The 24563-nt window shown below is 41.1% G+C and overlaps 1 protein-coding gene across 4 annotated transcripts in view; it reads right to left on the bottom strand.

The window, feature by feature from the left end:
* The window catches only part of SLC39A10 (solute carrier family 39 member 10), a 70017-nt gene extending 59210 nt beyond the window's left edge, over positions 1-10807 (bottom strand). The window contains exons 1-2 of one of the 4 annotated variants that reach the window (XM_075179939.1): positions 10789-10807; positions 3638-3732 (exon numbers count right to left, since the gene is read on the bottom strand). The gene's annotated coding sequence lies outside the window, so the exon portion shown is untranslated. Of the gene's footprint in view, positions 1-3637; positions 3733-6947; positions 7015-10643; positions 10768-10788 lie in introns of those variants that run through there. The other 3 variants (XM_075179938.1, XM_075179940.1, XM_075179941.1) reach the window with 3 other exon arrangements.
* Between the last annotated feature and the right edge of the window lie 13756 nt (positions 10808-24563).

Below are 24563 nucleotides of genomic sequence, written 5' to 3'. Positions count from 1 at the left end.
AGGCAGAGACATAGGACTACATCTCCTAACATAACCGATGGACAAAACAGTAATATAGTTCTTGTGTATCACAAACACTCCCATTCCAGTATAATAATAATATAAAGCAGAGGAACAGAAAGTACAAACTGCATTTAACATACAGAACAAGCAAAGCTGTTCTGCAAGCATTGGTTATTCTTAGTGTTCCGTTTTGATTTTTTTATTTTTTTTAACAAAATTTGATAGCTTAGCCCCCCTGAAGGTAAGCACTTACCACCAGATCAGATAACCACAAGTGTTATCTATGTACGATTTAAGGAGCTTTGGTGATTTACTATAATTCTTTACTAAACTGAACAGCTACTGACATTTTACTTTTTTTTTTTTTTTTTAGTGTTCTTTTTGTTCACAATATCAAGCAGATAGAGAAGAATTACATGTGAACCTAATGTTAGTTGTTTAGTGAATCATTATTCAATGAACAATTTCATTAAGAGACTTGCAGTACAGACCCTCATTCTGACTCCGGCGTTAATTTGTGGCCGTGGAAAGGACAGGGCCTTTATCTATCCATAAGCCAAAATGTACATTAACTCTAAAGTAGTGAATAGCATTTGTAAATACAGTAATATGTAAAAGTAAGATTTAGCATTGTGCCAGAAAGATAACAATTTTATCTTGCCTATCTGTCACTGAAGGACACAGGGAGTGGTCCTTCTGCCATTTCAAACTGTTAATAGCAGGAAAAACTTTAAAATATTCTGCACTAAAATGCTAAACTTCTGTCAAACTATGTATTGCATAAAAGTGATACTATTAGCATCCAAAAATATATCCAAAATATAGTTTAGGTTTCTAGTTGCATTTGCAGCTCTGATTTAACTTCTCTAAAAATACTAAAATAGAAGACTCTTAGCAGCAGTTTTAGACTTCTGATCATAGTCTCCATGTGCCTACCCATTTGAGGGATTATCAGAATAAGGCAACACTTTCTGCCACTCAATTTAGCACCTCCAAAAATACATCTAAAGACCAATCAGAATAACTCATCTACATGTACAGGTGTACAGAGCTACTCAAATTCTGCTTTTGTTGGACAAATGTACTTAGACTGCTGTAAAGCTATTGGCTTCTATATGCCATATTGCCCAGTCCGTTTCTCTTCTCCAACTCCCTGTCCATCCATTTCTATAAAAATTCTCTACTGCTCTATTGATTAGAATCAGATAAGTCTGTTATCCCAGTCTGCTGTTAGTCTTACACAGCCAAAATCATCCATAGATTTAAAGAGTGATGATGCTCCAAACAGATATTCCAGACATTATAATTCATATATTTTTTATATACACACATTAGTAGATCTTAGTAATAAAATAAAAATATATTTCTGCATCTGGTGATCATCAGTGGACTGGAAGAACCACCTCTGCTGCTTCATGATGCCAGTTAAGGATCTTATATTAAGTGTTCCGATTGTTATCCGGGCAAGCCCATAAAATCAGTTGGCAGAGAACCACAAGTGTCCTGTGTGAGCATTCATCTTATATTTGGACAGCCGGCAAGAAAAATGGAGATTATGGTACGCTTTCTGAAGTTTTGGGACCACATGTATTAAGGTCACTGACACTTTTGCAATATTTTGCAACACTAAAACAAGATGCAGGTCCTACTTTATCATTGGATTTCACTGTACTGAGAATAAAATCTATATAAGCAGCTATTGAAAGCCTGGTAACCGAACCACACTGCCTGGTTCTAGTCCTAGCAGACGATGGGCCATTAGACTACCATCTGTAAGTGCTATTTATAAATGGTGACTCAGGCTTCATTAAAAGTAGTTAAAGGCGTATACTCATGGCAGTTAATTTATTTATTTTTTTCAGGGCATTTTCGTCCTTCTAGACCAGTGTTTCTCAACTCCAGTCCTCAGGACCCACTAACAGTGCAGGATTGCCAGGTGACCAGTGAAATAATTATACCACCTGCTACACTGTGTCAGTCAGTAATGAATACACCTGTGCTCCAGCAAGGATATATGGAAAACATGTACTGCTAGGGAGTCCTGAGGACTGGAGTTGAGAAACACTGTTCTAGACAAAGTTTGGCTGTAATTTGAATTCGCAGGAATGGGGATGTGCGGTCAATATGGATGCACAGAGGTTCATAGCACTTTTCTAATTACATCTTCCATTACAAATTGCAATTCATACTGGATACCCTTCAGACATCAACATTTATTTATATAGCGCCAGTAAATTCCATAGCGCTTTACAGAGATGATTTCCCTAAGGCAGATAAATCTGAAAAGGACTTATACCACACAATATGGTCAGGAAGCCAAGTGGATAATTTAGATAGAAGGCTAAAAATGAAACCTATTCAACTTCCAAATATATTCAGTTTATTTCACTAGCACCTTCTGTGGATGATGCGAGTAATATGTAGACAGTATGGCGGCGCCAACCACTGTGTAATGTAAAGAAAAACCGTGATCTCTGGGCGCAAGATACAGTATGCAAGCCACATCTAAGGTAGTTTGAAACAAGTTGTAGGAATGAAATCTCTAATTTAAGAACATGAACAACAAAGCAGAAAAATGGTTATTACAGAAAAGAAGAAAATAAAGATTATGGTTAAAACCTCCTTTAAAATAAAAAGTAGTCATAGAACTAGGTTTATTTGGGCCCCTCGTATCCTCAACATCTTGCTCTTAAGATATTCTTGTTCCAATAAAATGATCTGTAACAGAAGTTGTTCTCACTTAATTGCTTCACTACCTTCACCTAAGTTTGGAACAACATACAAAAAACCCAACAACTTATAATTGACTAATGTTTGTCTTTCACTCCTCTGCAGCAACCTTTCATTAATCATTATGGCATTCAATCCCTCAAGCCGTTTCTCTCAAAGCCTCAGTCAGAAGGAAGGATGGGTAGAATGGCCTAGTAACTGGAATTGTCTTTTTTATATTTTGCCTGCTCTTTTTCTTCCACAAATTGGTCTGTTTTATAGAACAGTCACCAGAAAGAGGTCTGTTTTAATATGCTGGGTTTCAAAATGGTTTTAGTCAGAAAGGTTAAGCTGGGCTAGCCTGCACAATTATATACTGCTAATATGGGAGCTGTACTGTATTTTTAAAAGCACAGAGGTCATCCACCTGGAGATTTTATTAATATATATATATATATATATATATATATATATATATATTTATTTAGCTGTAGTTGAGCAGCATCTCTGTATACAACCATGCCTTGTTACACTCCCTGCAGTAACTAAATTCTACCTCCTAATTGTTACAGTTGGCTTTTGAATTATGGATACGTTTCAAAGCCTGATGCATAGCATGAACTGTTTTACACTGCTTTCTGTGCTCATTGGCCCTAATATTAAGAGATATTGCAACTGATTCAAATTTATTATGCGCTGTGACCTGAGACACTAACAAACATCGAATTTGAGCCTCTCGATAATACATTACAGAAGCTAATTTTTGCCAATCACTTCCTAGTACATGTGGGAAAATAGGAACCTGGCACAGAGTTGCTTATAGGAAAACGCTCATCTAAATAGATGTGTTCTCATTTTTTTTTTAAAAAAGAAGTACCAACCATTCAAAGCCCTAGAAACCCATCACATTTACATGGACACCAACCTGTATGAGTTTCCACGGTCTGCTATGTGTGTTAGGGCATATTCAGTTAGTCTCCAATATGAGCATGTGCTCATTTACCTATACAGTTCATGAAACTGAAATACAGGAAAAAAAGATTAAAACAAAACCAACAGTCAAGAAAGGTATCAAAATGGTTAGGTTGTGTTTAAAACAGCTTTTAGGAGGTTAAATTGCAGTACTATTTTTTTTTTTACCTATTTTACTATCTAAATAAATTTACTTGTTGAACCAAAAGCCAGCTTTTTACTGTGCTACACAAGACAGAGGTGGGGTTAGCACTAATTATCCAACAGTATTATTAGGCTGGGTACACACTGTACAATATTTCTCCAGATGCAATAACCTAAACGATAAAAAAAGGAAAAAGTCCCGATCAGCATGCCGATTCATGTGTACACACTTAACCTTCAGATCTGTGCTATTCATCTGCCATAACCATCGGCTGAAAATGTTGCACACTCCATAGAGATCTATGGACACTGCCGGTCATGAATGCATACACACTGCAGAATTGGAAATGCATCGTTATTAGTCTGGTTTAAAAATCAAAAGAAATTATGTGCTTTTGAACGATAATCATTCATCATTGCAGCGTGCACGCTAATGTGATATCAGGCCGAACGGTCGTTTATCGTTTCATTGGCCCGATAATCGGCTGAACAAACTGTAGTGTGTACCCAGCTTTAGGCAAAATATCCCATGTGTAGGAAAACAAAGACAAAAGTGATTCAAGCTCAAGTGGCTGCTATGCACACTTAAAAACAATATGCACAGTAATATTTAGAAAAAAAGTGCTGCAGCTGTAAAGATTTACACTGAATCAAATCCTTAGAGGTCCCACCAGACTTCTTTCAGAATTGTTTTTGTTGCGGCAATACACTTTTTAACTGTAACTGAATTCCATCTGAGGGGAAGTGTATAAGTCTTATTCCTAGTTACACATGGTTGCTTTGTTCCCCTGTGTATGGAACAGCCTACAATTCTGACTTCCTGTCATACAGGCAATGATTAGCACTATGAACATTGCACATATAGATAAGTTCATGCAGTTTGGGGCATATTCAATTGACGGCGGGATCGCCAAAAATCCTGCGCTCAAAAAATATTACCGTTATTACGGTAATCCTGCGCGGGAAAACCGTTAATACGGTAATCTACTCGCTGGATTTCAGCTCAGGGAGCTGCGAGCTGAAATCCAGCAAGATATTACCGTATTAACGGTAATATTTTTTGATCGCGGGATTTTCGGCGATCCCGTCGTCAATTGAACATGCCCCTTTGTGTCTCTACACTAGCCAGACACACAAGGCAACAGTGTGACACTACCCTTAAGCTTCACAAATATGAGCATTTCATTTTAAATCGCCTTTGCAATATAAATTTAAAGACTAGTTGAATCAAACATATTGTCACATCAATAGATTGAATAGGGAAGAGAGTTTTGGCCAATTTCAGCAGCCTATTATTATTCATGCACTTCAAATTGTAGTGAGTGATGTATTTTTATTGAAGTATACTCGTCCTGAACATATACCTCTAAAGTTTTAAGGATGAATACCACTTATTCTTAGCAAATATGCGGTGCAATGAAGTAAAAGCTATACTTACCAGTCCCTTCCCCCAGTATTTCCTGCTTATGGGAGCTGGGAGAAGAGACACCTATTGATGACATCACGATACTAGTGTGCAATTGTAATGTATCACTGAGTGCGCCGATGCTCAGCCCTACACTACAGAATAAAAGAAATAAAAGAAGTCGGTAGTGCAAAGAATGGGGGGGGGCCACAAAGTGTCTGATCTTCTCATACTGGCACTTACAGACTAAGTTACACCCTTGTTTAAAAAAAGAGGAGAAGTTATTGTCTCATTAAGTGTGATCACCATATAATAACCCTAAACTTCAGATAACATTAAGGAGCCCAAGATGAGGGAAGGATGTTGTAATGCCCACATCTACCAGATCTCTTTAAACAATGCCTCCCTCCCCCCCTTAGTAGCTATTGTATAGATATCAGATGACACCTGACACTACAGACAGAAATCATTAAGAAGTTCATAGCTCGGGAGGGGGTGGCTCATATTGCCATGTTTAACCTTTCTTCACTTCTACAAAAAATTAGGGGTGCTCATTTTATGTGGCAGGCTGTCTTTTTTTTTTTTTAAATGTTACTACACATTTTAAGCAATTACTTCAAGATAATGCAAACTAGCAAAAACAAAATAAATTAAACTATCATTTTCAAGTGCAGATTTTATTATGAAAATCTATTTGTAGAACCCAGCTTTTGCTGTTTTGGAAATGTGATTTGATACCAAAGCAAGAACCACAAGATATTTGATGGCGTTTTCAATTTCAATAAAATAAAAAATACCTAAAAAAATAAATACCTTTTTTGACCATTTTAGGTAGATTTTCTTTGCTGTGTCAAGAGGTCACAAAGGCAGAAGAGGGAGCAATTGATACATTGTGGTGCACAGATGCTAAACAGTCTGAATTTGAAAATGCAATGACTGTCTGCGCTGTCTTTAGTGTGAAAAGTTGGTGTATTGTGCTGCCATTTGAAGGAAGATAAGTGAAATAAAGAAAAGGAATCCCAATGTCCTCTCGTTTAGGTTAACTGTAATAGGTTCAAGCCTCCTAGGTGCACAGTACGTGAATAAAGATTTCAGATAGATGGAAGGTCGCAAAAATAGGCCACATATAGAAGCTATAGTATACAATCACCTACTCGGTACTAGTCATACTTGCCAACTTTGGCAATTTTGTTTCTGGGAGGTCCGGGGGGCAGGTCTAGGAGAAACACATCCTAGACCCCACTCCCCAAACGGTCATTGCCATTTTTGGCCTATAAAAGTAGGTGGCAGGGCCACGATGACGTGATAATCGCGCCACTAAGCCCCGCCCCCTTCCTTCAACTTAGCAAACAGGTAGGAAGCTGGGAGGTTGGACTGTCCTCCCGGGAGTCCAGGAGGACTCCCAGAAATTCGGGTGTCTCCCGGGCATTCCTGGAGAGTAAACAACTATGGTATTAATGCAACAGATATAAATGTCACTTATCAAATAAAATATTAAAAACAATGTATGTGTGCACAGAAAATCTTCATTAAAGTAGAAAATAACAATAAAGTAAATAGATGGTGGTCCGGATATAATCCTTTTAGTATTCGTATAACTTATGTCCTCCTGTATTGTTTTTCATGCAAATTACAATACAGTTTAGTGTATAAATACAGTTCCAACGTTATGAAAGTAATATTCAGTTCTAAAGTTTAAATAGTGTTTCTGTACCTTCTGGTACATTCACATGTATCCTGCGGTGGTTCAGCCTCCAAAGATATCCTTGTTGCGATTCTGGATCTTCTGCAGAAAAACTTCTGTCTTCCCTCCCTGAAAGGGCTGCAGAGACTTACCACAGAGCTTTCACAAACAAATTTGGTCCTTGTAACTAAAAGGGGGCTGTCTGATCAGAAATTGGTAGAAGTGTGGAGCGCTCTGCAGTAGCGCTTCGGATTGTATAAAAGCAGTATCTGTATTGCCGGGCTGAGATCCGGTAAAGGCAAACTTTCAAGATCTCAAAGTCAAAAGTCCAAAGCATTTACCCCTGTAGATTAGGGACTCCTTCAGGGATAAGTTTAAGCACATACATGTGCCGGCAGTTGTAGCAATTGCCAGAAGGGGGAGGTGTTAAATACCTGTTCCTCCTAAAGAAGTGTCCAATAGGATAATTCTTAATGGGTTTATATTCAGGCATTTCAAATTGTTTAGTGTGTTGTTCACAATTTTCAAAAAAAAAAAAAAGTCTAAATTGTATTGCATATAATTAGAAAAACACAACTTTATTTCTCTTTATTAAAATATGGAATTATCTCATTGAAGATAGTGTTTAAGTGAATTTATTAAAATATGTAAAGTTTATAGAGTTAAAAACCATACTTTGGGAGTAATCTCATTATTATAATATTTACCTAAATAGTACGTTGTAATATGTCCCCAATAGAGATCCCTGTTGGCTAATTATAGCTCTAATTGGATTCTTGGTAATTATTGATTAAAGAGATGTTAGTTATGCTCTTGGATCATGGAGTGATTGGATAGTTGTGGATTTTTAGATTAGTGTTTAGCAATTTAGTACTGAATTAAACTGGATCAACAGTGAATCACAAATTGTATAGCACCAACAGAGGAACTGTGGATTGCGCTCACAACGAACTATTCCTCGCAGACTGTCACATTCTAATTCTATGCTAAAATGTTTTTACTCTGTGTCGGAATCTAAGTTCAATGACAGAGATATCTCCTAAGATTTCAGGGAGTAAGCTATCTTACACGGATAGCGAATCACCAAATGATACAAACAATAATACTAACGATCCTTCACGAACCTAAACTGCATTGTAATCCTACACTGATATTACATAGTTTGATTCATTTGTAATGTGTAGATTACACGCTGGGGATCTCATGTCCTCAATTTATATGTTAAAAATTAATAGGACTACTTATCTACATGTTGCAAATGAATCAAACTGTATAAGATCTATGTAGGATTACAATGCGGTTTAGGTCAGCAAAGGATAGTGTTACTTTTTGTATCATTTGGCACTAATCTGGTAAACACTAATATAAAAACAAATCTAAAAATCCACAACTATCCAATAACTATGATCCAAGAGCACAACATCTCTTTATTCAATAATTAACAAGAATCCAATTACAGCTATAATTAGCCAACAATGATCTCTATCTTGAGGACATATTACAACGAACTACACTTTACATATTTTAATAAATTTGCTGATCTTTGAGATAATATAAATCCATATTTTAATACATAATAATTCTGAAGGTATTGTAGATTATATGTAATAAAATTCAGACTGTTTAGTGTTTGTGCACCACAATGCAGCTCTTGCTCTCTTCTGCCTTTGTGAATTTATATTGTTTCATGTGGTAGCACCTCCCTGTGACTACATAAAAAAATATTTAAAATAAATTGATAGGATATTAACAATATTATATAACTAAGCACTGGGAGCCTATAAAAACAATTACATTCATTGATAGATTTAGTGTGGCAATATCATTTGTTTGTGTGTGTTAAGAGTTATGAGCAAACAGTATTTTCTGGGGGACCCCAAAACCAAAGTATAATTTGGTGATTATACATAAACAAATAACTGATATTGAAGTTGGAATGTGACAGCCCAGAAGTGCTAAAGCAGGCTTAGCACAAAGGCAAGAAAAGCTAGAGTGCCGAGGGGGGTTAAAAATTACCCATCTTTCTATGCACTTAACCTGGCAAACACCTTCTCAATAAAGGACCACTAAAAATCTCAAAAACTGATTTCGAATCATCAAAGTAAGTCATTATTTAGTCAATGGGCCATTCCACTTCAGTTTCGGTAAAAAGTTAAAGTTTTCCCTTCTAACACCTTTGCAGACAAGACAACTGGGGTCCCTCCATCTATAGAACAGTACTCATATTGGGATCGATAAAGGTCTAAGAGCTGAACAATGATATCAAGATCCCTGCTCAAGTATGGAATCACTAATCCACAGAGGACATTTCTGTTACAAAAATACCTCCATCCAAACACTGGAACCTGCTGCAGAGTGTTGAGTGATTAATTCTGGGTTTGAGCATAGTTATCAATTCCACGCAAGTTTGGTTACCGTTTGCTTAAAAAGGCAAAACATAGCACTTGTATGTAGAAAGTTTACTGCCGACATGCCATATCCACTGCTTACCAGCAACATTTTTAATTTTTTTTTGACTGAAGTTTGACTTGGGGACTTGCTTTCCAATAAAAATTAGTAGAAAGGACTTCACCAATTCCAAAATCAGTGATGCAGTATAGACATGAAAAGCCAGTCAAATTTACTTTTCAATAAATCCCTACCAATACATATGAGAATATGCTAGTATGTGATGTGTCTTATTTTGCAAGTTAGATTAGCTTAAAAATGAGAACTAACCTGCTACTAACTTTTTACATCAACCATCAACATAAACAGCAATATAATTAAGCTTATAGAACCTCAATAGCTACAGCTAACTTGTTAAAGATAGAGCTCATATTTTCAGATGTCTATTTAATGCAAGATTGAATCATTAAGTTGATTTGGCTTTACCCGTTGCCATTTACTTGCGGTGTTCTAACTTGCAATTGTATCATGATTTCCTAAAGTCATACCATACATGGAAGACACATTATGCAAAGGACTTCAAAACATCACTGGTAAACCATGGCTAAGAATGTATGGCACAGAATAGGGGATGACCAGTAAAAACCCAAAAATAATGTGACCACACCTTCCAAACTACTCGTGTTTAAAACCATGTGGGGCCAATAAAGCCATTTCAATAAGTAATTACAAAAACAGCAGAAAAATATTAAGTTTCCAACACACAATGGAATAGAAAATAAATTAGATTTATACTTAACGTCAGCTTGTTGCCATGTTGTATTTAAAAACAAAACTTTATGGAAGCAATCGACGCTTGCAGTTATTTAGGTAGGCAGATGGTAATATCAGAAGGAAAATTTAATGAAAAAAAATATTTTCTAAGCATATTATAAGTGTTGACTAATCAGTATGCTTTTACATGGCCCGCATTCCCTGTAAAAATTCCCAAACTGAGAATGTGTTGAAACCGGACATCTGATACTAAATTGCAAGTATAACAAAGCTCAAGTGATCGTAACACCGCCATAAAGCCAGAATGGCATACGGGCATGAGATCTGCCACCAGGGATGAGAGGTGACCTGGCAGAAGTGGGTGACACGGAAGGTAGTAAAGGACAAAGACTGGCGATCTTTTACTGGCATCTTCAATATAGCTGTTAAGTGAAATTTGCAAAACACGCTGACTACCCACTCCTATTCATCGCACTAAACTACTCCAATGGCATATAATTGGCCTATTCCCGTTTCAGGGTCACATGATGCGGGCACAATCGGCCTCGCTGGGTTTCCTCTGACCTTAATCGTAGCTCTGCGAGGTCCAAAGTACCGGCCATTGGTGAAAGCACACCTCTCCCTGAGCATGCCACAGACTACAAATCCCGTCTGTCTTGGCTGCTCGGTTAGAAGGAAAAAAAAAAACTTCAAATGTGTGTAACTTTACCTATACAACAATGTGCATGCTCTACAACGCGAAGAGAGATGACGTCACAGACGTAGCTACGTCCCGGTCTACACTTTGCCCTTACTGGAGGAGGAGCTAATAAGAACACGAGTGTGAGCGACTTAGGAAGCAGAGTTTCTTTTGATGTGGTCTAGTCGTGCGGTGAAATTCAACATGTTGAAACTTCACTCACACAGCGTGCATGCAAGCATACCTCACAATACTGAAGTGGCTAAAGGGAGACTCATTTGTATTTATTAACTCGCATTTTATCAGCTTGTAAAATAAGCACACACATCTCACAGTCTTTTATGTACGTATCATACAACTTACTTTTCACATTTGTAAATGGCACAAAATGGCAAGAATTGCAGATATACAATGTGAGTCATTTACTTAGAGTTACAGAACTGCCTTAAAATGATTGCTACTAAACACTTCTGTGTGCATTGTGGGACGTTTATAAAAAAATTATAAAAGTTGTGCAATTTATTGCAGCTAAAGCTTAGTGATAAAAAATGCCCTACGTTTATAACGTATGAGCATGAGTTTGCAGGACTCTATTACCTGCAAACTATTCTTTTTCTAAGGAAATACAATTGCTACCTACCAACAAGTTCCCACTCTACCTGTCCTGCACCTATTGCTAGGTCTATTATTTCCTTGAGAAATTTTTGACTAAGGAGTATTGTTAACTCTGCTATCCCCACTAGGTGCAACAAGGGAAAAGAAAAGACCTCAGACCACAATGCCTAAGTAGACAATTACCATGTTCACAATGCCCTAAAAACCTGGGATATTGCCGGGGCTTGCCCCGATGACCCGGGTCATGGCTCAGTGTGAACAGGGGTCCCTGCATCTACCTGGGTCTGATGACTCGGGAATTAGACCCAGGACTAATTCCCGAGCCTGAATGGTGCAAAACCCGGGTCTCACAGAAAGGAGCTGATTGGGGCGATTAGGGACGCTGGAACATGATGTCTTTTAAATGCTGGAGAGGAGAAGTTTGTGAGCTGCTTGCAATCAGAGGAGAAAATCCAGAAGCAAATAACTAACTGTAAAGGATGCCAAAGTGTACTTCAATATTGCAAAAAGTTTGACTAGCCGGGGGATCAAGCGCAGCCAGCAGTAGGTAGTCAAGAAGTTGAAGGCACTAATTAATATTCAAAAGTGCATAGCCACAACCGCAGAAAAAATGGTGCTGGCCATATGGAATGGCGATTTTATGAGCAGTGTAACACGGTGTTCGGCAACGCTGCCCTGGCAAATCATATAGTACTGTTCTCCTCAAGCTGTTCTGATGCTTACAGTGGCAGCAGTCAATCAAGTGTGCCCTCACTGCTGATTTGTGATAATTCACAGAAAGAAATAGGTGAATTGGACTATTTTGCTGTGAACAAAGACTGCATGAATACATCTGTAAAAAATTTGCGGAGTCATAACCTTCAGCGACACCACCTTCCCCAGCAACACAACCATCTCTAGCGGCCCAACCGTCGACAGCGACTGAGACCCAGCCGTTATATTTCAACAGTAAGTTTTATTAAATTTAACATTAAAAAAGTAGATAAAATAATAAGAGTTTAACATTAAAAAACTTTACGTATATACATATTAGAACATCAACACCTATATGTTGTAGTGTGAATCTAGTGTGCAGGAGGGAGGAGGCCTCAAGCACATATCCGCTTCCAACACAGTTATTTTTTTTTTGCAACAACATTCATTCTTCCTTGGTGGCCCTAATGTGTTTTGTTTGTTTTTCCCATTTCTAGTTTACAATGTTCCCCAACGGAAGAAGAGACTCACAAAGATGGAACAAGCAGCAAAAGCCATGACCACAGTAATGGTTGAACAGCTCAAGGGAATGGATATGCTTATGCAGGCGCAAAAAGACGCACTTCTCCAATGCTTCTTTGATAATGAGTGTGAGCTGCAAAACTCTTTCCTTATGCAAATAATTGTAAATTGCTACGGAATCTGCTGGCGCTATATAAATAAATGATGTTGATGAAATAATGGGTATGCATGAGCGGATTCGCAGGAAAAATAGAGAATCCCAAATGGCTTTCCTTGATCGCCTTTTGTCAAGAGTGCAAGGGCCTGCACAACCTCAACCACACTCTCCATACCACCTTGACGGGACATACCCCTTATATAGCAGAGGGCAACAATTTTTTTCCCCCAAACTCAGGCATGTCACTAAAAACCCCACATCATCCGCAACAAATTCCTCCACATTGCCCGGAGTATCTGGCTGCTCCACATAACCCTGAGTACCCACATTACCATCAATTATAGGTAATGGAACAATATATTGTAAAGTTCTAGGGCCTGATTCATCAAGGTACGTATGTTTCCGCATTGTAATTTGCGTAGCGTACTCTAAGTTGCAGACACTTACGCTGTAGAAATAAGCAGCTAAAACTCTAAAAACACCCACCTGCGGTTCTTTACACTTACGCTATAGAAATAAGCAGCTCAAAGTCGAAAAACACACCCACCTGTAGTCCTTTAGACAACGTAGAAGAACAAGCAACGGATCCCAAGCAATTTACGTTAAGCTAAGTAATGTATACGTCACGGCCAATGTTGGAGATGCGATGAGTTTGTTTACTGTGGAAAGAGCCCGCTACTGCTAAAGCACACGTGAACAACTTCTTTTTATGCAGCTTTATTCACGGGATGGTTAAAATGTATTTGACACCGTATGAATTTCACACCAATTATGGAGACCCTAAACCAGGCCTGTCCAACCTGCGGCCCTCCAGATGTTGTGAAACTACAAGTCCCAGCATGCCCTTCCAGCTATCAACAGGGTGTCTACTGGCAAAGCATGCTGGAGCTTGTAGTTTCACAACACCTGGAGGGCCGCAGGTTGGACAGGCCTGCCCTAAACGCTAGCTAGACATAGACCAGCTCTCTCAAGACCAGCCAGCTTCCCCAGCGTTGGTCTCGGTGAACAAATGACACAAGCAAGCTTTTATACATGATACTCCACCCCCAGCCTTAGCTTGATTGGCAGGTGACACACCCACCTTCCCTTTAAGAGGAAACGCCCATCACTGGCTCTGTTTGCACTAACAGACACACCCTGTCTACTGAGAGGAAGGAGCTTTCAAATCATGTAAGTTAACCAAACTTTAAACTACACATAAGTTTTTACCTGGTTTAACCTCAATCTAGGTGCATAACTGCGCCAATGTCTTACTCTGTATGCTTTCTCTGCATCTTGTCAGATAAATGGCTCCCTTTGTTACATATCCCTCCCCCTAGCGTCTCGAAGTAGGGGGACGCGGACTTCGCGAGGAGCGCATATTTTCGTGACAATGCATCTGCATTTTTGTACAGAATCCCAGGTCTATGTTCTACTGAGAACTTGAAAGGTTGCAGTGCCAAGAACCAACGGGTTACCTTGGCATTTACCTCCCGGTTGTTCTGCATCCATCTCAATGGTGCATGATCTGTTATTAAGGTGAACTCTCTGCCTAGGAAATAATAGTGCAGAGCTTCTGTAGCCCATTTTATGGCGAGACATTCTTTCTCCACAGTGGCATATTTTTGTTCCCTCGGAAGCAACTTACGACTAAGGTACAGGACAGGATTTTCTACTCCATTCTTCTGTGACAAGACTGCACCTAAGCCAACACCAGAAGCATCAGTTTGGAGGAAGAACCTCTGGGTAAACCGGTGCTTGTAGAACTGGAGAGGAACAAAGAGCTAACGGAAGATCAGACCAGGCGGTTTCTACAGAGTCAGACCAGGTTAATCTATCTGGACAACTTTTTTTTAACATGTCCGTAAGTGTAGCAGCTCTAGGGGCGAAGTGGCTTACAAACCGCCTGTAGTAACCTACTAAGCCTACAAAGGTTCTTAACTGCGACTTTTTTTCTGGTCTTGCCCAATTTTTGACTGCCTCCACTTTGTCTAGCTGGGGTTTTACACGCCCTCGACCAACAACGTACCCCAAATATTTGGCTTCTCATGGCTAAGGCACATTTCTCTGGGTTAGCTGTTAAACCTGCTGACCTTAATGAAGCTAAGACCGCCTCAACTTTGGCTAAAAGTGATCCCTAGTCTGGGGTATAAATCACTATATTGTCCAAGTAAGTGGCTGCATAAGCTGTGTGAGGTCGTAGCAGTTTATTCATGGCCCTTTGGAAGGTGGCAGGTGCCCCATGCAACCCAAAGGGTAGGACTTTATATTAATATAGACCATCAGGGGTGGAAAATGCAGTCTTTGGCTTGGCCGTGGAAGTCAGGGGAACTTGCCAATAACTCTTTGTTAGATCAAGAGTTGTCAAATAGTTGCTACCAGCAAGATTTTCCACCAGTTCATCCACACATGGCATCAGATAGGCATCAAACTGCGACATACTGTTTAGGTGCCTAAAGTCATTGCAGAACCTAATTGTCCCATTGGGTTTCGGAACAAGCACAATGGGACTATTCCACTCACTAGTGGACTCTTCAATCACGTCTAACTGGAGCATCTTCTTGATCTCCTTTCTCACGTCCACCCGTCTGGCTTCTGGAATACGATACGGCTTCTGCTTTACAATGACTCCTGGCGGAGTGACAGTGTCGTGTTCGATTAAGGTAGTGCGCCCAGGGATGGAAGAGAAGACATCGCTGTTCCGGCGAATCATTTCTTCAGTCTGTTGTCCGTTAAGCAGAGACAATGCTGGCTCTATGGGCACTTCAGACTATTCAATGGCAGTACTCACTACCTGAGGAGAGGTTTCCTCATCATGCCAGGGTTTAAGGAGGTTAACATGATATATTTGCTCCTCCCTTCTACTACCTAACTGGCGGACTCTGTAATTGACAGGACCGACAGCCTCTAGAACTTCATATGGACCCTGCCAATGGGCGAAAAGTTTGCTTTCCTGGGTAGGAACCAGGACTAGGACCTTGTCCCCAGGCTTGAAAGATTGAACAACATCACCTTTGTCATAGCTTTTCTTCTGTGGTTCCTGAGCCTCTTTTACATGTTGCTGCACAATGGGCCCTATCTTTCCTAGCCTCTCATACATTTGGGACACAAATTGTACCAGATTTGGCTCCCTGGGACCTTGCTGCTCCCACCATTCTTTTAACATATCTAAAATACCACTGGGCTGTCTCCCAAACAATAACTCAAATGGACTAAACCCTGTTGACGCTTGAGGTACCTCACGGATGGCAAACATCAAGTAGGGAATAAGAGTGTCCCAATCTTTTTTCTCTTGAGCCACTGCTTTCCTGAGCATGTGCTTTAATGTGCGGTTAAAGCGTTCCACCAAGCCGTCTGTTTGTGGATGGTACACGGAGGTGTGAAGCGCCGTAACCCCTAGCAACTGGCACATGTCCTTCATCAGTTTGGACATGAAGGGAGTACCCTGGTCTGTGAGAATTTTTTTGGGTATTCCCAAGCGTGTAAACATCAATACAAGTTCTCTAGCTATGGTGCTGGACTTTATGTTTCCTAAGGGAATTGCTTCTGGATACCTGGTTGCATAGTCAAGCATCACTAGTATGTATTGATGCCCCCGTGCAGATTTTTCTAATGGCCCCACAAGGTCCATGGCTATCCGTTCAAAAGGAACTTGTACTATTGGTATTGGTATGAGAGGTGCCCTGTACATGGGTTTGGGACAGGTTCTCTGACAAATGGGACAGGACCGGCAATACTTTTTCACTGCCATGTGTACCCCGGGTCAGTAAAACCTAAGCAGAACTCGTTCCCGTGTTTTATCCTCCCCTAGGTGTCCCCCACAAACGTGTGTGTGCTGTTTTTAACACTAGGGGTACATGGACCCGAGGAACCATTAATTGTTCTACTTTTTCACCCTGTACAATAGCAACTCTATACAGAATATTATTTTTGACAATAAAATATGGTGTACCTTCTGCAGGCTGGGCGGCTTTCGCTACCCCATTTACCTCAGTCACACTTTTAAAGGCATGTTCCAAAGTGGCATCATTAAGTTGGTCCTGTGCAAAGTCCTGTAGAGGAAACAAAATTGGTATTGCGGACCAGTCCGTATCCTCACTGACAGGCAGAGTGGGCACATCTGCGACATCACCGACCAATGCTAGTTTGGACTGTCCATGGTTCCCCGCAGGTGGATGCTTTTGTGGAACTCCTGCTGTGACTCCCAGGATGGCATTCCGGTTTGGCGGTTCCCAAAGATCGACGTCCAGATGTTGTGGATTCTTAGGCGGTTCCTTTAAGACCGGACTTCCGACCGTTGCATCAGTTGCCGGCATGTCCGGCCAGGTCCGCTCACCGAGGACCTCATTAAACAGTGGGAAGTCTCGCCCCAAAATGAGTGAATATGGGAGTTTAGGTGCTATGGCAGCTACCACCATAACTGTTTTGTCTTTGAGTGTGACTGGTAGTATTGTTCTTTCATACTCCTCTGTCGTGCCATGTACGCAAAGAACCTTCACCTTGGGCAACCTAGAAGTTATGGCTTCGGGTAAGGCAGAGCTGGAACCCAATGAGAGTTCACTTCCCGAGTAAACCAAGGCCAGAACAAGGTTTTGGTTAATTAGCACAGTCATCCGGAACAAACAAAGACTTCCTGATGTGGGGACTCATGGTAAAACAGCTTGAAAAAGCAGGCCCAAAATGTGCCACAGAACAGTCCCTGGGTTCCTGAAGTTTAGGACACTCTGCCTTAAAGTGGCCTGGCTCACCACATTCGCAACACTTCAGATTAGACAGCTTTGCACCTGGCCCTCTGTCCGTAGCAGTTTTGCCATTGGGCCCTGTAGCAAGGATTGTCAAACTTGGCTTTTGGCGTGGCAGCGGCTTTGGCACAAATGCAGGTTCTTTAGTCGTTTGCTGTAGCGCACAAAACCTTTCTACCACGGTGGCAAGCTCTTCATAAGTTTGTGGGTCTGATTGTAGCACCCACCTTTGCAAGTCACTGTTCAGCCTCGGATGCCGTGATCTATCGCCAGAACTTCAATAATCCGAGAAGGCGAATTCTCCTCAGGCTGCAGCCATTTCTTTAAAATTTTAGAAAGCTCAGCCACTTGCGCTCTGACCGGTTTTTCTTTATCATAGCGCCATTGGTGATAGCGCTGGGCTCGGTCTGGCCTGGAAACTCCAATGCGAGCTAATATCTCAGACTTTAGGCACAAATAATCAGAGGCCCGTTCCTCATCTATATCCATATAAGCTTGAGGAGCTTCACCAGTCAGATATGGCGCCAGTCTCTCAGCCCAATCTTTAGGAGGCCATTTTGCCCTCTTTGCAAGTCTCTCAAAGGACACCAGATATGCTTCTACGTCATCAGCTGGTGACATTTTCTGCAGAACCGGACCAGGTTCATTTCTGTCATGCCTCACCTGGCTTAACTCCTCCCTTAAGAGCCTTGTGTTTTCCACCTGTGCCTCGGCGACTCGTAGCATCTGAGCTTGCTGCGCAGCGGCCACATTCACAAGGGTTCTCAGTACTTCCTCCATGTTGACGTCTGCGCAGGTTGGGTAACGGAAACTTGCTTCCCGGAGTATCCCACTCCTGACACCACTTGTGGCAAGAGCCCGCTACTGCTGAAGCACACGCGAACAACTTCTTTTTATGCAGCTTTATTGTCAGGATGGTTAAAATGTATTTGACACCGTATGAATTTCACAGCAATTATGGAGACTCTAAACACTAGCTAGACATAGACCAGCTCTCTCAAGACCAGCCAGCTTCCCCAGCGTTGGTCTCGGTGAACAAATGACACAAGCAAGCTTTTATACATGATACTCCTCCCCCAGCCGTAGCTTAATGGGCAGGTGACACACCCACCTTCCCTTTAAGAGGAAACGCCCATCACTGGCTCTGTTTGCACTAACAGACACACCCTGTCTGTTTGCTGAGAGGAAGGAGCTTTCAAATCATGTAAGTTAACCAAACTTTAAACCTAAAAGTTTTTACCTGGTTTAACCTCAATCTAGGTGCATAACTGCGCCAATGTCTTACTCTGCTTGTATGCTTTCTCTGCATCTTTTCAGATAAATGGCTCCTTTAAGTTAAATGCAACATTGCCTGCAAACCTAGTTTAATTTGGATCTACGGCTTATAGGTTATGTGATGTTCTCAGCTTTACCCAAACAGAATGCTGAACGCAGTCGCGTAGCATGGTGGTTTGCTTTGGTTGCAGTTCTGCCTTACAGCACCGAGATCATGAGTTTAATTCCCTAACATGGACTCATCTGTGTACAGTTTGGATGTTCTCTTCAATGTGTGACTGGCTTTGCTCTGACACTTGAAGTTAACCTTGGACTATCACTACAATGGCACAAGATTTGGGGAACTAGTTAATGAGCGATAGCATTTGCCATATACCTTTTTTTTTTGAATCTTGCCCCCAGGGCACATTAATTATGTGTCTGCTATTACTACGGATGGCCTACCTGTTGGAGGGGTGGATTGGTGGTGGGGGGCACATGTTCCTATTACTGACATGGAAATAGCAAATGCAAACCTTTTTTTCTTCAGCTGCTGCTTGTGCTTGGATGTGATTTCACCATCTTCTTGTCATGCAAAATACTATAGCCAACACCGGTTCAGCATGGTGGCTTATTATTTAGCAGCTCTGACTCCCTGTGCTGGTTTCATGATTTGGATTCCTGACCATTGCCTTATGTGTATGGAGTTACTGTTCTTCCCATGTTAGTGTGGATTTCCTTAGAAAATACACTTTGTGTATCTTCATTTGCTGATAGCCACAATTAGTAGGGCTATATAAATGTTGCAATGATGATGGATTTGTGTCAAAAATCTGTCGCTTAAATGTTAGTCTTTTTGGAATCCATATACTGTCGAAGTCAGCAAATTGGATAAAGTCATTTCAATTAAAGTCTAGCAAACTTGGTTGTCTTTGTCTGAAAAGATGCGTACGGTACGCATCGACGTACAAGGGCACGCTACGGCGTGAAAGGGCGTACGCATCCACTACACGTGGCAGCAACAGTAATCGGTCTTTTACCATACATTCGCACACACACACATACTTATAAAATAGTACACATTAATGGTAGTGTCAACACATAGTCAGTTATGTCGAAATATAGTAGTATTTATATGTTATATCAGAGTTACATACATATTAGTGAAATACACGGAACGGGTTGAAGGAATAACATCATGAGTGGTATCATACTGAACCTTGTTACATATCCTACTGTTTGGTTCACTCTGCGAGGGAATCGCAGAGTGCATACACAAGTTATGAATGATAGGGAATTATGAACTACTTAAGACTAAGGAATCTTGGCGGGAAGAGCAGAGCATACCCCCTGCAGAGATGACCCCCTCCTTTGGATTCCTTAGGATGAACCAGCCAATGATTGACAACCCCTTGGACATTCCTGAGACCTGGACCAATAGATGCAAGCTATACCATCTTCATTGTATTACTGTATTTGATTGTGTATATAAGCAGCAGCTTGTGATCCAGCATGCAGACATCTTGTCCCCAGACTTCAGGATTGAATGACCACTGGATCCAGAGCACCTGCGATAAGTAACGGCTGTATTTACTATTACTTCGCTTGAGCATTTTATTCTACTTATTGCGAATAAATATTTGTGCTTTGGAAACACAAATCGAGGTTCGACAATCGTTATTGGTTAGCGATACAACGCACATAACAATTTGGGTGCTCGTGAGCTTTGGAGGTTTCGTTGCCGATGATACGCAAGACCAACGGATTTCGGTTCCTCAACAAAGGGTGGAGACGCGTCATAAACGGGTAAGAACGCATGGTGTTCAAAACCTGAATTTTACTCTGTGTTGTGAAACCGAATGTCTGTTTTGCATTATCTAGGGCACGCTAACTAGAATCTAGGGACAAAAGAGAAAACTTTCTTTTTTCTGTCATTGTGCGTTTTAACTGCATTACATTGCTTAGCGTATGTGTATTTCCTGCTGTGCGTACGCGAATTTCCGGTAGATTTGCCACGTGGTTAAACAATCGTCTTGATAGTTATTATATGTGCGTAATATAATTACTTGTGAAAGCCTCTGAGATATTATTACTGTTGTTGGGAACTTTTGATTTTCTGCGCAGAAAAGGTGTATAGTGTGTGATGTTGTAACGTAGATACACTGTTCATTATTCATTGTGCTCAGTTGCTGTCTGACGAGGCGGATTGCCCAACTGAAGGACGGTATACAGGGCAGGTATACCGAATGCGAAAACCGGGTTTTCGCAAAGCGCTACCAATAGATCGCAAGGTTTGCTAATAATTAGTACTGGTAGGCAGTGCGATCTAACAGCATCTTGAGTGCGAATTGGTGAAGCAGCTAGGAGGAATTATATTGGAAAGGCTGGTTGATTGAGGAATAAACATAATGATTGTTTAAAATTGTGGCAAATGGAAGGTAACACGTGGCAGAGCAGCGAATGCAAACCGGAAGTAGGCGTGACGAAAAGCGTGCGCAAGGCGGATGTACCCGTTGCGAAGCATGGCGAACTCAGCGCAAGCGCGCCCCCGCCTCCTTATGTGGCGGGAGGGGTAAGTACAGCTGTTGTTAAAACTGAAAATAGAAAAATTGCTAAGTTGTATCCTGTTTTAAGCCAGTTTAAATCAAGTGTATCTGAAAGTGAAGATGAACCCACTGTGATTTCGGCCATTGCCCATGCTGTTAGTGTACTAGAGGCTCAGCGCAAGTACGAGAAAATGGCTAAGATAGGTGAGAGTAGCGTGATCACTAGGAGTGAAAGCGTTCTAAATCTAGAACCAGCGAATCCTGTAGTGTCCCCTGAAGTCAGTGCACCAGAGGGTGCGTTCCCGGTCCGCACAATATCAGTTCCCAATGGAAAATCGGATAAGGATGGTGTAGTTCCTTTAAGAAATGTTACAATGCATTGTCCCTGGACTAGATCAGAATTACGTTCCATTATGACTGAATTCCCAGATCCTAGAAAAGAGTTGGCTAAGTGTCAGAAATTTGTTAAAGACTTAGGAAATGCCCACGAACCAACCAATAAGGATTGGCGTGTAGTGTTGAGGGCGTGTCTTCCTCCCAATACTAACATACAAAAATTCATTGAAGATTGTTTGTTGAAGGAAGATGACACCTTGACTGATGAGATTAACCAAAAGAATATAGAACAAATTGTCAAACACTTAGCCATCTATTTTCCAGTAGTAGTAAATTGGAGTAAGATTTTCACCATTAAACAAAAGGATAGTGAAACAGCAGCAGATTACTTCACTAGAGCTATAGCAGCGATAACACGGTTTACTGGGATATCCAACATAAGTGAGGACCCACATCACAGAGAGGTAGCTGTAGGGGTACTGATGGATGGCCTTAGAGAAAATCTAAAAACAAGAGTACAAACCTCAACCCCTGGTTGGAGAGGCAGCACGGTAGATTCTCTTAGAGAAGTTGCTGTGGAACACGACAAAAACCTTTTTAGAAAAAGGGAGGAGAAGAGTGATAGGTTAATGACGGTAAGTGTACAGGCTCTAGAAAGGGTGCATACACGACCACCAGCATACAACCCATATAACAGGAAACCTAAAGTGATCAGGTGTTTCAACTGTAACGAGGAAGGACATTATGCTAGAGAGTGTAAAAAGGAAAGACTCAATACACAGAAAGGTGGGTCACATAGATATCCTCCAAGGAGGGATTCACATAGACTAGAAGACTCACATCTACCCGCGCATATTACGGCAGCAAATGCTGCGCGGGAAATCAATAGTCAGCGCTAGGGGTCAGGTCATACCTGTAGTCTACAGCCAGTGAGGTTAACTGAGAGTCAGAGTGAAGAACCAACAATGATAGTTGACATAGCTGGAAGGAAACAAACCTTTCTTGTAGATACAGGGGCGGCCTGATCTGTGATAACCTCTCCTTTCAATCTACAGGTGACCAGTAAAACCATTCCAGCTATAAGGGGAACGGGAAAAGTGTTACATTATCCTCTAACTAAACCCGCCGAAGTTACTATCGGGCCTCTGCATACTAAGCATTCGTTTCTCTTAGCTGCAGCGGCTCCTACTAACTTGCTAGGGAGAGACTTGTTATGTAAAATGGGATGTGTCATATACTGTACTTCTGGTGGTGTGTTCTTAGATATACCGGAGAAGGTCGCACATGAGGTACAGGATATATTGGACACCCCTCAAAGGTTAATGTTACACTCTCCTGTTATAGAACAAAGTCCATCTCAAGTAAAGGGGATGTTGGTGGAAATACCAGGTTCCCTATGGACCAGAGATGGACAGGACACTGGACTGATGGCAAACGTAGCCCCTGTCATGGTCAATCTAAAAAGTGGTAGGATAGCTCCAAAAATCCCACAGTATCCATTAAAACCAGAGGTGGAACTAGGGGTATATCCTGTTATTGAGAGGCTGATACAACAAGGGATTTTAATCCGTACAGCCAGTACAGCAAATAGTCCCATTTTCCCTGTGAAGAAGAGTGGGGGGAGGGGCTATAGATTAGTCCAGGACTTAAGGGGAATTAACAAAGTTGTCAAGAGCCAATTCCCCCTAGTGCCGAATCCAGCTATCATCCTTATGCAGATTCCACCGTCTGCTAGTCATTTTACTGTCATTGATCTATGCTCTGCTTTCTTCTCAATCCCTCTTCACCCTGACTGCCAATACCTTTTTGCATTCTCCTATAGGGGAGTGCAATATACATGGACCAGACTACCCCAGGGGTTCATTGACAGCCCCAGTATTTTCTCCCAAGCCTTACATGACTGTTTGCAATCCTTTCAACCCCACAATGGGTCTGTTCTAATTCAATATGTGGACGATTTGTTGTTGTGCTCTGATTCTTTTATGTCATGTTTGCATTATACTAAATTGTTGTTGCTTCATCTTTCACAAACAGGGCACAAGGTGGCAAAGGATAAATTACAGCCATGTCAGACTAAGGTCAAATACTTAGGACATTGCCTCACTAAGGGGCTAAGACACCTGACAACCGACAGAATTGAGGCCATACAACACATGACTCTGCCGCAGAGCCAGAAGCAGATTTGTACTTTCTTGGGGATGTGTGGATACTGTAGATCCTGGATCCCAGGTTTTTCTATTCTGGCATTACCATTGCAGGAGCTAGTCTCTTCCTCAAAACCAGAACGTGTTGTACACACAGAAGAGTCAGAGCAAGCGTTCTTTAATCTTAAAGATAGTCTGACTAAAGCACCTGCATTGGGAATACCCGATTATGAAAAGCCTTTTGAGCTATTTTGTACAGAAGCTGATGGCTGTGCAGCAGGTGTCCTCGCACAGAAACATGGTGACGCTAGCAGACCGGTAGCATACTACAGTGCACAATTAGACAATGTGGCAAGATCACTCCCAACATGTCTCAGAAGTGTAGCAGCAACGGCCCTTCTAGTAAGTAAGAGCGAGGATGTAGTATTAGGTCATAATTCAACCATCTATACACCCCATGCTGTATTAGCTCTGTTAAATTCAGCCCAAACCAGACATGTTTCTTCAGCTAGATTCACAAAATGGGAACTAGCCCTGATGGCACCCTCAAACATCACCATCAAACGATGTAGCACCTTAAATCCAGCTACATACCTTCCGTATGTATCTCAAGAGACACAAAGGGTGGGAGGTGAGGAGACCCTGGTTGATGATGAGTTAGGCAAGAATACTGACACGCATGACTGTATGGAACACCTGAATCAGACCTTTACTGCAAGGCCCGACATACGTGACACCCCCTTAGAAAATGTAGATTTTACGTTTTATACAGACGGAAGTTGCCATAGACAGAGACAGGAGAGCTATGTACTGGTTA

This window comes from Mixophyes fleayi, chromosome 7 (assembly GCF_038048845.1).
Source record: "Mixophyes fleayi isolate aMixFle1 chromosome 7, aMixFle1.hap1, whole genome shotgun sequence".
NCBI classification, from domain to species: Eukaryota; Metazoa; Chordata; class Amphibia; order Anura; family Limnodynastidae; genus Mixophyes; species Mixophyes fleayi.
Note: the sequence above shows the minus strand (reverse complement) of the source record. Positions and strands in the feature narration are given on the sequence as shown.